At 41.2% G+C, this 14,880-nt stretch overlaps 1 protein-coding gene across 6 annotated transcripts in view; it reads left to right on the forward strand.

Annotated features, from left to right (window-relative positions):
* Positions 1 to 14,880, forward strand: part of LOC133236957 (cytidine monophosphate-N-acetylneuraminic acid hydroxylase) — a 294,937-nt gene that overhangs the window by 223,967 nt on the left and 56,090 nt on the right. The window contains exon 1 of one of the 6 annotated variants that reach the window (XM_061399273.1): positions 12,304 to 12,895. The exons of 4 other annotated variants lie outside the window; for them this stretch is intronic. The gene's annotated coding sequence lies outside the window, so the exon portion shown is untranslated. Of the gene's footprint in view, positions 1 to 12,303; positions 12,896 to 14,880 lie in introns of those variants that run through there. One more of the 6 variants, XM_061399277.1, reaches the window with a different exon arrangement.

The raw sequence follows: 14,880 nt of genomic DNA on the forward strand, positions 1-14,880 counted from the left end.
TCCATGGGATTTTTCAGACAAGAGCACTGGGGTGGGTTGCCATTTCCTCCTCCAGGGGATCTTCCTGACCCAGGGATCAAACCCCAGTCTCCTGCATTGCATGCGGATTCCTTACCACTTGAGCCATCAGAGAAGCCCTGTATATACATAAATATACATAAATGCTAAAATGGAGTAGCAGGTAGAGGGGAGAGTGGAAGCGTTAGGAGAGAAAAGGACAAAGCCAAAGGTTCCTGGGATTATGGATTGCAGGAGCAATTCTGGAGCCAAGGTGGAGGAGTTGGTCACTTGTCAAATTTTGCTGACATTTTCCGATTAGATGTCTGTCTCTTTCACTAGGCTGTGAACTCCTGAAAATCAGGGAATGTACCTTGTTTGTTTGTTTGTTTCTTTTTTTGGCTGCATTTAGTGGGATCTTAGTTTCCTGACCAAGGATTGAACTGTGCCCTCAGCAGTGAAAGCGAGGAGTCTTAACCACTGGACTGCCAGGGAATTCCCTTTCCTTGATTTTCTATCTCTAGCACTCAGTCTAAGATTCACCACCCAAAGTTTCTCTGTGCGTGTTTAGCTGAACTGTGAGTCCTTTGTGGTAAGAAGACCACAGATGTTTTCCTTTAAGGGTGCAGACTAAACGCCTTGATATTTAAAGGATTGGGATCAAGTTGAGAGTAGGCTTCTGAAATAGAATTGTTTAAATGACCAAGAGCTGTGGAATGGCAGAGTTGTCTGGCAGTTGTGAGGCTAATACTTTGGGTTTACAGCTGATAGGAAGGCCTCAGCTGAAATTAATCAAGGGGAGATCAAGAGCAACCTATAACACACAAATCGGGAATAGCTAAAAAAATGAACTCCCTCCGTCTTGGTTTTCTCCTTGGTCCAGAAAAGAAGAACAATCCAACAGCAGGATTGCACAGGAACCTTTAGGAAAAGCAACAACGCTTGCTCCTCTGGAGTCCTGTTTTCACCACTGGGGTCTAACTGTTTGCTCAGACTATGAACGGAACAACAAATAGCTGACCTCTAATGTTCCTCCATCCATTTTCTTTTACGTCTTGTACAAATTGAGACATTAAACTAATTCAAGTGAAGCAATTACATTAGAATGATTCTTCTGTATTGGCAGGGATGACATGAACATTGATGAGCAAATGTTATCCCCTATTTATTTGTTTTCCTGAAATTTCAAAATGTTTGATATTTATGTGACTTTCTCCTAGGAATGAGAAAAGGAAATGAAAGTGGCACTTTAGTGTTCTGTAGGAAGGGAAAATGGAAGCAGGATGAAAAAGACATATGGATTTGGTTGCAGAAGCAAACTAGTTAATACTTCTAAGAAGGGAATATGCTGAGGATCTGTTTGTTGAACCAATATTATTAAAATTTACAGGGTGCCCCTGGCCTAGGTTCTTCTTTCCATATATTGGAAATAAAAAGAAGATACTGCTTGACTTTTGGACCTCATAATCTAGAATGCTCACAGTCTTAGAATGAATTCAAGTTTCACTGATACTATTCGGGGAGAGAGTTCTTTAGGTTCTAGTAAATGGAGCATACACATAAAGACCTCCTTGCAAATTGGGAGAAAGAATGATTTCATTACTCAGTACAAGTACTCTATAAATCCCAGTATAGACTTTTTTGATAAAAGCCAGATTGCAGAACATGTCTGAGGACAGAGGCTTATGCAGGGTCCTTAGTCTTTATCCTGGGTTTCTGCTAGAGGACTCGCACATCCCAGTGTGTCTGTGGAGATATTACTGGTCTTGCGGAGGGGATTCTGAGTCCAGCCAGCGGGCTAGGAAAGGACCCCAGGCCTCCCCTCATCACTGGCCCATTCCTCGGTGGTCTTGCCCACTCATGAACTTGATCTTGCAAATGCCAGTGTCTGGTTGTTCAGATTAGTCTTTTTCCCTTCTCTTGTGTGCCATGGAAACACAAGAAGTGGGACATGTGTTTTCCCCTATCCTGACATGAGAAGAAGGGTTCTTTGAGATTTGCTGGATCCTCACAGCAAATCCCTCCTTCTACTTGAGGTTTTGCTGTCTGGAAACAAATGAGTGAGACAGACAGTCTCTGTAATGAGGTCAGTAAGGTAAGGGAGCCTGGAAAACAGGAGCGTTTAAGGTCAGGTAGAAAAGAAGGAGAAAAACAAACCAAACCAAAGAGAGCTAGAACAAAACAAAAGCAGAGCGTAATGGAGACCCAGGAGAGAATGTATTTCATTCTCAGATTTCTAGAGAATAGTAGTTTCAAGAAGGAGGTAGGCAGCAGTACTGGGTGTAATAATGAGGTCAAGGTAATAATGAAATAAGGACTGACAACTGCTCAGTACCCTTCACAGTGTGGAAGCTACTGATGGCCTTTGTCCTAGTGGATTGGTGGGAAAAGCCAGATGCCGTGGGGGAGGAATAAAGTTAGTGAACTGAGAGGAGAAAGAAGGGTAGCAAGAAACTTCTCAGATGGGGAAAAAGAAAGAGAGGATAGTTGGTGAAAGATGTTATCATCTCAGGGAGGTTTTTTGTTTTATTTTGTTTTGAACATTCATTTATTTATTTGGCTGCACTGGGTCTTATTTGTGGCACACGGGGTCTGTAGTTGCAGCATGCAAACTCTTTGTTTTGGCACGTGTGATGTTGTTCCCGGGCCAGGGATAGAACCTGGGCTTCCTGTACTGGGAGCGCGGAGTCTTAGCTACTGAACCACCAGGGACATCCCAGGGAGGTTTTTTTTTTATTAGGACAGTGTCTAGAGGTGTAGAGACAAATGGTGTTGTGTGGGTGAGCAGCAGCAGCAGCAGTGGGTGAGCTCCGGGAGATAACGAATCTTCCACTAGCGAAGGCTGGAGGTCTCTTTAGGGAATGGAGTGTTCTGTTAAAGGAGATTTTCACCAAAGAGTTTGAGGCTGTGAGAACTAGGGTACTGTGGAACTGATTTTTTGAAGGCATAGTTGAAAAGTGAATATTCTAAGTCCTTGTAAGTCTGAAAAATCTTTATTTTATCACCTTGCTTGGATTACAGATAGGCTGTAGAATTCTCCCTCAAAATTGTGTAAATATGCTTCCAGGTGGTTCCCTGGCATTCAGTTTACAAATTAGAGGACGGATGTCAGCAGGTTTCTTTTCCCTGTTTGGTTCTCAATTTGGGAGTGACTTTTGGTGGAGGGTGTAGGGTAGGGTAGAGGCATGGTGTGGAAGCTTGTGGGATTTAAGTATTTTTTTTTATCATTTGTAAATTTCATCGGATTATCTATAGGATGCCTTTTTTTCCCAGTATTCCTGAAATCGTTAGATTCTTTAAATATGAAATCAACTTTTTCTTCAGTTCAGAGAAGTTCCATTCTTTCCTTGATTATTTCTTCTTCATTTATTTTCTTTTCTCCTTCTGGACTTCCTGTTATACAGAAATTAGTTATCACTGGTTTTTCTTCCTGATATTTTTTCCTATTTTTTCTCTCTCACTTTCTCTTTCTCTTTCACTCTTTTCTCTATTGTTATTTTAGATTCCTTAAATTGATTTCCTCTGTCACAGATTTTAGATTTGGTTTTTGACATATTATGCTGCTACTTAAAGCCACTCCTTATTTTGTTTTGTCTGAACACTCATGGTTTTATTTATTTTTGAACTTTTTGTTCTCTTATTGCCCCCCTTTTTCATACCTCCTGTTTCATTTACTCATCTTCCTGAATGTCACCCTGTCCTTGGAGATTAAATAAAATGTCTAATTCCCAATTCCATACCTGATGAGTAGGTCTCCAAACCTGCCCACCAGAAATTTAAAGTATGTATAGAGACAAAGGGTATTGTGTGAGTGAGTGCCGGGAGATTACGAATCTTCCACTACAGAATGCTGGAGGGCTTCTTTGGGGGAATAGAGTGTTCTGTTACAGGGGGCTTTCATCAAACCAATATGACTGGGTTCAGTCATGTATTCAGTGCAGATGGTCTCAACACCCTACTCTCTTGAGGCTACAGACTTGAATAACTCCCACTTCAGGAACGGTGGGCAACCATGTATTTAAGGAGGGGAAGGGGCGATAAATTTCCTGTTGCCCATCCAGCTCAAGGCAACGGGTGGTCATGTCCTCCTGAATGGGGGGTCATTCCTGTCTCTCTTATTACCACCCACTTTCATCTGTTTGTGCTAGTTTAAGAACTTCTTCCTTTTTTTAATTGGGGAAAATCATTTAATGATATAGCACAATGTTCAGGATAGAGAAAAATCAGGTTACAAATAGTGTAAGTGATATGATCTTTCTTATTGTATGTAGAAATACATATAATACACATATATTCATATACTTATATACATATATAGATATATATCAACACATAGAAAGAGAAAAGAATATATATCAGAATGTTAATGTTATTTAACTCTGGGTGGTGAAATTATCAGTGGCTTTAATTTTCTTTTTGTTTATTTGTAATTTCTGAATTTTCTCCAATAAGCATATTATTTTTTCATTGAGAAAAAAAAATAGAATTACTTTTCTTTTAAGGAATCTGAGCATTCTCCAAAATAACACAGCCAAAGAATTTCCTTCTTTTGTATCCAGTTTCCTTTGTTTCTTTGTCAATACATAAGTGAAAAAAGTGCTGCCAAACCTGTTACCACCTGGGCCAAACCTAAATCAAACCCCTTATGATTATACAGTGGACGTGAAGAATAGATTCAAGGGATTAGATCTGCCACACAGAGTGCCTGAAAAACTCTGGACAAAGGTTTGTAATATTATACAGGAGGCAGTGACCAAAAGCATCCCAAAGGAAAGGAAATGCAAAAAGGCAAGGTGGTTGTCTGAGGAGGCTTTACAAATAGCTGAGGAAAGGAGAGAAGTGAAAAGCAAGAAAGAAAGGGAAAGACTATATCCAACTGAATGCAGAGTTCCAGAGAATAGCAAGGAGAGGTAAGAAATCCTTCATAAGTGAACAGTGCAAAGAAATAGGGGAAAACAATAGAATGGGAAAGACTAGAGATCTCTTCACGAAAACTGGAGCTATCAAGGGAACATTTCTTGCAGGGATGGGCACGATAAAGGACAGAACCAGTAAGGACGTTAACAGAACCAGAAATTAAGAAGAAGTGGCAAGAATATACTGAAGAACTATACAAAAAAGGTCTCAATGAACTTGATAACCACTATGGTGTGGTCACTTATCTAGAACCAGACATCCTGGAAGTGTGAAGTCAAGTGGCCCTTAGGAAGCATTACAGCATTACTACCAACAAAGCTAGTGGAGGTGATGGAATTCCAGCTGAGCTATTTAAAATCCTAAAAGATGATCCTGTTAAAATGTTGCACTCACTGTGTCAGCAAATTTGGAAAACCCAGCAGTGGCCACAGGACTGGAAAAGATCAGTTTTCATTTCAATTCCAAAGAAAGACAATGCCAAAGAATGTTCAAACTACCATACAATTGTACTCATTTCACATGCTACCAAGGTAATGCTCAAAATCCTTCAAGCTAGGCTTCCACAGTACGTGAACTGAGAACTTCCAAATATACAAGCTGGATTTAGAAAAGGCAGAGGAGCCAAAGATCAAATATCCAACATTTGTTGGATTGTAGAAAGAGCAAGGGAGTTCCCAGAAAACCTCTACTTCTGCTTCATTGACAATGCTAAAGCCTTTGACTGTGTGGATCACAACAAACTGGAAAATTCTTAAAAAGATGGGAGTACAAGACCACCTTACCTGTCTCTTGAGAAACCTGTATGTGGGTCAAGAAGCAACAGTTAGAACAGGACATGGAACAGTTGATTGGCTTAAAATTGGGAAAGGAATGTGAGAAAGCTGTATATTATCACTCTGATTATTTAACTTCTATGCAGAGTATATCATGTGAAATGCAGGACTGGATGAATCACAAGCTGGGATCCAGATTGCCAGGAAAACTATCACATCAGATATGCAGATTGATGCTTTTGAACTGTGGTGTTGGAAAAGACTCTTGAGTGTCCCTTGGACTGCAAGGAGATCCAACCAGTCTGTCCTAAAGGAAATCAGTCCTGAATATTCATTGGGAGGACTGATGCTGAAGCTGAAGCTCCAATACTTTGGCCACCTGATGCGAAGAACTGACTCATTGGAAGAGACCCTGATGCTGGGAAAGATTGAAGGCGGGAGGAGAAGGGGACGACAGAGAATGAGATGATTGGATGGCATCACCGACTCAATGGACGTGAGTTTAGACTCCAGGAGTTGGTGATGGACAGTGAGGCCTGGCGTGCTGCAGTTCATGGGGTCACAAAGAGTTGGACACGACTGAGCAACTGAACTGAACTGAACTGAATGGCAGAAAGCGAAGAGGAACTAAAGAGCCTCTTAATGAGGGTGAAAGAGGAGAGTGAAAAAGCGGACTTAAAACTCAATATTAAAAAACTAAGATCATGGCATCCAGTCCCATCACCTCATGCCAAATAGATGGGGGAAAAGTGGAAGCAGTGACAGACTTTATTTTCTTAGGCTTCAAAATCACGGTGGATGGTGACTGCAGCTATGAAATTCAAAGACGCTTGCTCCTTGGAAGGAAAGCTATGACAAACCTAGACAGTGTATTTAAAAACAGAGACACCACTTTACTGACAAAGGTCCATATAGTCAAAGCTATGGTTTTTCCAGTAGTGGTGTATGGATGTGAGGGTTGGACCAAAACGAAGGCTGAGCACTGAAAAAGTGATGCCTTTGAATTGTGGTGCTAGAGAAGACTCTTGAGACTTCTTTGGACTGCAAGGAGCTCAAACCAGTCAATCCTAAAGGAGATCAACCCTGAATATTCACTGGAAGGTCCGATGCTGAAACTGAAGCTCCAGTACTTTGGTCACCTGATGGGAAGAGCTGGCTCACTGGAAAAGACGTTGATGCTGGCAAAGGTTGAAGGCAAAAGAGGAAGGTGGTGACAGAGGATGTGATGGTTAGATAGCATAACTGACTCAATGGATTGGAATTTGAGCAAACTCCAGGAGATAGTGGAGGACAGAGGAGCCTGTTGTGCTGCAGTCCGTGACAGAGAATGTGATGGTTAGATAGCATAACTGACTCAATGGCTCAGAATTTGAGCAAACTCCAGGAGATAGTGGAGGACAGAGGAGCCTTTTGTGCTGCAATCCGTGGGGTTGCAGAGAGTCAGATATGACTTACTGACTGAATTTTTGTTGTTGTTCAGTCATTCAGTCACTCAGTCATGACTTAGTGACTGAATAATACAATACAATACAATACAACAAATCTGTTCTCTCCTTAAGAATATTCAGTGGATTGAATTCAGGTTCCTGATGATATATGGAATATTTCCTGCCATGTCAGTAAACATAGGATGTTACAGTCATTAGCCATAGCAGCCACCACTGATGGTGAGCTGGTGAGCCCTGTGGAAACTCAGGAAGGAAAGAATATCTGCCATCTAGCAGCCATCAGACTGCAACCATACTCTACAGTGAGCCCTGAGGAAACTCAGGATATGAAAACACAGGATACTGGCTCCAGATGGGTGAGGTACGTATCAGAGGAATGATTTCAGTAAGCCCAGACTCTTGCACCTTCCCATACATAGAAAAGTGCTAAATTCCTCAACTTGAGATATTTGGTTTTCCTTTAGTTAACAATATCTTTCACTCTGTATAATAGGCTCCAATTTTCATCCACCTCATTAGAACTGATTCAAATGTATTTTTTTTAATGGCTGAGTAATACTCCATTGTGTATATGTACCACAGCTTTCTTATCCATTCATCTGCTGATGGACATCTAGGTTGCTTCCATGTCCTGGCTATTATAAACAGTGCTGTGATGAACACTGGGGTACACGTATCTCTTTCAATTCTGGTTTCCTCGGTGTGTATGCCCAGCAGTGAGAGTGAATGAAGTAAGCCAGAAAGAAAAACACCAAATACAGTATACTAACGTGTATATATGGAATTTAGAAAGATGATAACGATAACCCTGTATGCGAGACAGCAAAAGAGACACTGAAGTATAGAACAGTTTTTTGGACTCTGTGGGAGAGGGTGAGGGTGGGATGATTTGGGAGAATGGCATTGAAACCTGTATAATATCATATATGAAACGAGTTGCCAGTCCAGGTTTGATACAGGATACAGGATGCTTGGGGCTGGTGCACTGGGATGACCCAGAGGGATGGTATGGGAGGAAGATGGGAGTGGGGTTCAGGATGGGAAACACGTGTATACCTGTGGTGGATTCATGTTGACGTATGGCAAAACCAATACAATATTGTAAAGTAATTAACCTCCAATTAAAATAAATAAATTTATATTTAAAAAATAAAGAAAGAAAAAAAAAAACAATATCTTTCGATGTTCAGACTACCACACCTTTGTTTCAAAGCTTCTGTATAATCTGATTCCCCCATCACTTCCTCAGAGCAGTTCTCTTAGGGTTTACTTGAGATGCTGCCTCCTGCACTTGGAATCCTAAAAATTCTCACTGAAGAAAGTCTAACTCTCAACTTTGAGGTTGTGAATATTTTTTAAGCTGACACTGCTATTAAACTGACAATTTTGTGCCTCAACATACTAATGAAAAAGGTCTAAGTCCTTTCTTGTTTCTTCTACAAAATCCATCTTGGGGAGAGATGTCTTTGCTCTAATTGCTCAATTTGTTGAGCAAATTGCTGACTTTTCCCCACCGTTCTTGATTTCTCTTATTTCTAAGCAGGAGTCTGACTTCCTCTTGGCAGTTGGTGTGGTTTCCCTCAGCAACTGTGCATGTCATGTTTCAGTTTTTTCTGGTGGTTTCCCACTTCCTTTCCGTAAGTGAGGCTTATATAGAATTTATTAAGCATGTAATTAATATACAACCATACAACCTCCAGCAATAAAACATGAACCCTAGAGGGTGCTGTTATAACATGAACTAGCTATTGCTCCTCTCTCAGATATCTGAATCACTATTGGCCAGGAGTACATAACAGACTCATTACCATCTGTCCTCTTTTGTCTACGTGATGTATCTATTCCTTAGATTATACCTCTGGGTGCCAGCTGACTTGAGTTGTCCATATGGTTATGTTAGGGCTTATAAACCGATCACAAGGGTTCATACTTGCTTAATGTGCAACCGGCAATGTCCGATTGTCTAATCACACACTAAAAAACACTGCAAAAATGTCTGATGCAAAAAGTTGTGACAGTGCAACAGGAATTCTTTTGCATTTGCTACGGGGAGTGTAAATTGCTACAGCTTCATTGGGAAATTTTGGTTGATAGTGTCTACCAAAATTTAATGTATATGTACCATTTGATCCAGAAATTACACTCCAGAGATGAGTGCTTATGTACACCAAAGGTATGCACAAGAATGTTTATAGCATATTTACCCAAATAGCCAAGACAAGAAGCAATCCAAATATCTAACAATAGTAGGATAAATAAAATGTAGTGTATTTACACAATGGAATACTATACAGCAAGGAAAAGGAACGCTCCACTTGTGTGTATAACAATCTGGATAAAACTTATAGTCATAATGGTGGGAGAAAAGGTCAGATATATGACTATTGATTCCATTTGTATAAAAGGTAATAGTAGGCACAACTAACCTATGGTGGTAGAGGTTAGAAGAGTGGTTACTGTTTGAATGGGTATTGACTGGAGTACTAGAGTACTAGAATTGAGTAAAGTTTGCTGGAGTACTAGAAATGTTCTATACCTTGATGTGGAGGTTGTTACATGGGTATATAGCTATGTACATTCAAGATTAGTGCATCTTACTATAAGTTATATCTCAGTTCAAAAAAATATCATGTGATGTCTTCTAGAACAAGAGAAGAAAGAATTTGAGAGACCTTCTAGATTTGGGAAAGAAAATACTACTTTCAGGATGAGGTGTTAACTAAAAGAATTGGCTTATATAGAAGCCCTTTCTTCTTTTATCCTATTAAGAGACATTTCTCCAACTAGAAGAGGTGTGGTTAAAACTAGCCTCTTGCTACTTTACAGGGAATTTGCTACTGAGTTTGCCTATACATTATTGTAAGCACTGTTTTGAATACAAGTCCTAAGTCACATTCTCTGTGCTCCATTAGCTTACAATCTAATAGACAAGACCAACACAGAGGAAATATTTAGAGAACTTGTATTACTTTTTTCAAAAGTGCAAATTGTGAGGTACAGAATTCCTTAGGAATTCAGAAGAAAGTATAAATCTGTGAGAAGTGGCATAGGTGATTTTTGTGAAGGAGAAGGACATGATATGAGTTTTTAAAACAAGATGAGAAGCATTGACAGAGGAATGGATAAAGAAGAGGTATATATGCAGTGGGATAGGCTACCTACTCCAGTATTCCTGGGCTTCCCTAGTGGCTCAACTGGTAAAGAATCCATCTGCAATGCGGGAGACCTGGGTTCGATTCCCTGGGTTGGGAAGATCTCCTGGAGAAGGGAAAGGCTACCCACTCCAGTATTCTGTCCCAGAGAATTCCATGACTGTATAGTCCATGGAGTCGGACACGACTGAGCCACTTTCACTTTCACTTTTCACTTTCACATATATATATACACACAATGGAATATTAGTCATTAAGAAGGATTAAATAATGCCATTTGCAGCAACATGTGGGCTTCCTAGATGGCCCTAGTGATAAAGAACCCTCTGCCAAAGCAGGAGACATAAGAAATGCAGGTTTGATCTCTGGGTTGGGAAGATCCCCTGGAGGAGAGCATGGCAACCCACTCCAGTATTCTTGCCTGGAGAATCCCACGGAGAGAAGCCTGGCAGGGTGAAGTCCATAGGGTCACAGAGAGTCAGACGTGACTGAAGAGACTTAGCATGCATGCCTACAGTGACATGGATGAACCTAGAGATTGTCATGCTGAGTGAAGTAAGTCAGAAAGAGAAGGAGAAATATTGTATGACATGCCTTACATGTAGAACTTAAATGATACAAATGAACTTATTTACAAAACAGAAACAGACTCACAGACTTAGAGAATGAATTAACGGCTGCCAGGCGAAGAGGGAGGGCAGGGAAGCATGGGAGGAAGAGATGGGGAGTTGGGATTGACATGTATACTCTGCCATGTTTAAAATGGATAACCAACAGGGTCCTACTGTATAGGACAGGGAACTCTGCTCAATGTTACATGGCAGCCCGGATGGGAGAGAAGATGGAGGAGAATGAATACATGCATCTGTATGGCTGAGTCACTTTGCTTTCCACCTGAAATTATCACAACATTTGTAACCAGCTATACTACAATATAAAATTAAAACTTTCAAACAACAACAACAAAACAACAAAAAACTTGATGGGCAGACAAAATGTCAGAGTGTCCTTCACTTTTTTGTACTTGTTTAAAGAACCACTCACTCACTCAAAGAACCACATAAAGCCTGTTGACTAGAGATGGAATAGTGATCAGCCAAAGGACAGGATATTTGTCAAATAAAGGGCAATGAACCAAGAAGAGAACCACAAATTTCTCAGGAGATCCAGGATTGGACCCCGAATTGACACTGGTTGGGGCTCTAAGGGAAGGGTTGTTATGTTAAGTGGCTTTAGTTGTGTCTGACTTTGCGACCCTATGGACTATAGCTTGCCAGGCTTCTCTGTCCATGAGATTCTCCAAACAAGAATACTGGAGTGGGTTGCCATTCCCTTCTCCAGGGGATCTTCCTGACCCAGGGATCAAACCCACATCTCTATGTCTCCTGCATTGGCAGGTGGGCTCTTTACCACTAGCGCCCCCTGGGAAGCCCTCTGAAACCACAAAAAGAGAAAATGAAAATCATTCAGTAGTCTCCAACTCTGAGATCTCATGGACTGTAGCCTGCCAGGCTCCTCTGTCCATGGAATTCTCCAGGCAAGAATACTGAAGTGGGTAGCCATTCGCTTCTCCAGGGGATCTTCCCAAACAGGGATCAAACCCAGGTCTCTCACATTGTAGGTGGATTCTTTGTTGTCTGAGCCACCAGGGAAGCCCCTGAAATCACAGGGTTATCTACAAAAGCAGGCTCCTGCTCATGACACTCTTGGCTGCTAGGAGAAGGGATGATATCATTATACATCATTGTAAGCACTCTATACAGAGGAGTATAGGGACTTCACTCTACACTCTACACCCTCTGCACTCTGTACCAACCTTCTGCTGTCTGCATCCTAATGGGAAACATTCTACACAGAACCTTTCCATTTCTAATGAAGCAGTTATTCTTATTGCATTAAAAATACATCATGGGGACTTCCCTGGTGGTCCAGTGGCTAAAACTCCACACTCCCAATGCAGGGGGCCCAGGTTCAATCCCTGGTGAGGAAACTAGATCGCACATGTTGCAACTAAGAATTCACATGCCACAAGTGAAGATCCTACATGCTGCTAGGAGGGTGTGGTGCAGCCGAATAAATATTAAAACAAAAGAAAACATTGTGCATATGAGATGGGCTGACGCACTTTCAAAAGAGTTAAGGAAGTTTGGGTAGGGATATTAATTATTCAATGTGTTTCCTTCTTCACCCCACTAATAGGTCTATAAAGCATAGCTGCCCACCCTCACCCTCTATTGACACGTACTCCACATTTCACATCCTGGTGTTGGCAAGGAATGAGGAGTTTACCGAAACTGAGCTGTATGGGTGGGACCAAAACAGTAACAGAGATAATGGCAGATATATTAACCTGACAGGTGAATTTCACATCTGCTGAGTGCTCATACTTCCAGAAGTTTGACTGGCCAGCTGTGCTCTCATAATTGCTTTTGAAAAGGTTTTCTGGCTCTGAAGAAATCAAATCAAGTCTGTTCCTAAGCAAATTGAGATTTCCAAACTGCAGCCACTCTAGAAATTCTAAACATCATTCAGAAGAAGATTTCAATCTCACTGTTTCTTCTTTCTCTGAGGAGCTGTTTGGCCCCTTTCTACCTGGACTGGAACAAAGGTACAATTTAAAATTGTTTTCCTACTGAATTTAGGATTGGTAATTTTGATAGTTTGCCTTTGTCTGATGAAAAGGTACAAGAACTGAGAGCTCGTGGTTGGGGGTGAGGGTGGGGTGGAGTTCATGATGTTAAGACCATTTTTGTGGATATAGTCTGTGCCATCCCAGGAACATCTAATTCACAGATTGCCCAGTTATTTAGGTATCGAGCTTGCCTTGCCCACACCCTGCTTGCCCTGGATGGTTATCTGCCAGGGTGCCCTCTCTCCAAGCCCTGTCCACTTCACCCAACCCCGTCTCTGGTGACATCTCCTTTTCTGTAGATTGCCCTTATTTTTCCCTCTGGCTGCCAATCGATCTTGTCTTTGAAATTTTCCTTCTACTAGTATCTTACCTAGCTATCTTACTGGACTGCTTTGTCCGGTCCTCAGAAAGCTTTAGCACCAAAAGAAATACTAAGGATTCAGAGGTGAAAGAGTATGGAGAACTCAAGATTTGGAGTTGTAGGGTGCTCTGGAATAAAATGTACCCTGATATCATGGCTCAAAAGGACACTCTGTTTTATAGCTCCTAAGAATAGAAAGCTGAATATTCAGGGCATGGTTAGGATTTCGTGAGCTGGAGAAGAACTTAATTGCCTTTTACAACTTGATTTTATAGGGAAATATCAACTGTAATCCACATAAACTTTATTGCCACCTAGTCACGATGGGCATACTGTCTGTAGGATAGTTAACTTTTAGAATGCCAATGTTATATTTGGGTGCATGCTAGTTCCTAAGAAAATATGAACCTATTCTAAAGATATTCTAGGCAGAATGGCATGTGTAAGTTCCAGGTTATTAAAAAAAAATAAGGTTTTCTAGGAATCACTGTGAGCCAGTAATTGGAATATTCATTTATTCTTTTGACAAATAATATTCATTGGAATCCTCATGTGTGGTAGACTCTAGGGGTGCAAGGCAAACTCACACAGGCTGGGTTCCTTCCTTCCGGTGACTGTCACCTATCTTGGGGGCATACAGATATTAGTTAATCTCATAATTAAACATGAAATTATAAGTTTGATAAGTCACATGAAAGAAAGATACATTATAGTGCTTTGTGTATAACAGTAGGATTTGACCTTCTTTGGGGAAGACTTCCCAGTGCAGATGACTGAACTGCGATCAAAAGGGTAAGGAGAGTTAAATCCGTGAAGAAGGCCTCAGGAAGTATAGTCTAGGTATCGGCCAGTACCTTGAGGAAATGATATTAGAAGAAAAAACATAATTCAAACGGAGCTGGAGGAAGTGATTGGGTTCCCTGTGCATCACCTCTGAGGCCGTTTTAGGAATTTTGTTCTTTCTCCTAGGAGCAATGGGAGGATATGATGCATTTTCAAGAGGTGGGAGAAGGACTTGCAGGATGAGGCTCTTTTGAAATTTTCATTTTAAATATGTCATTCTGACCATAGTGGAAAGAACAGAGAGTGAATGTAGGGTGACCCTTTAAGGGGCCCTGACAGTAGTCCAGAGGGAGACGATGGTAGCTGGATCAGGGTTAGAATGGGATGGCTGTGAGATAGACTTAAGAGGTGAAAGTGAGAGATTTGAATTGAACATGGGGTAGTGAGAGAAAGGGTGGCATCAAAGGTAATGGGGGTGTCATGGTGGACCTTTGAAGGTTTGGGGATGAATGAGATGTGTTGAATTGGATTTTGGACACACTCAGTTTCAGGTGTCTTTAGGACATCCTAATGTATATGTGTAAAAGGCAGTTAGTTCTACAGATATGGCTTCCTGGATCAGGTCTGCTCATATGAGAGTCATTGTGTTCTGGAGTCATGGGTGTGGATGATCCCTTAGGGGGAAAATGTTAAATGAGGAAGGTGCAGAACTGAGCCTTGGATTTCACTGGTGGTCCAGTGGATAAAGTCCAGTGGTTTGATTCCTGGTCCAGGAAGACTCCACATGCCTTGGAGCTACTAAGCCTGAGTGCCATGA

This window comes from Bos javanicus, chromosome 23, assembly GCF_032452875.1.
Source record: "Bos javanicus breed banteng chromosome 23, ARS-OSU_banteng_1.0, whole genome shotgun sequence".
Lineage (NCBI taxonomy): Eukaryota > Metazoa > Chordata > Mammalia > Artiodactyla > Bovidae > Bos > Bos javanicus.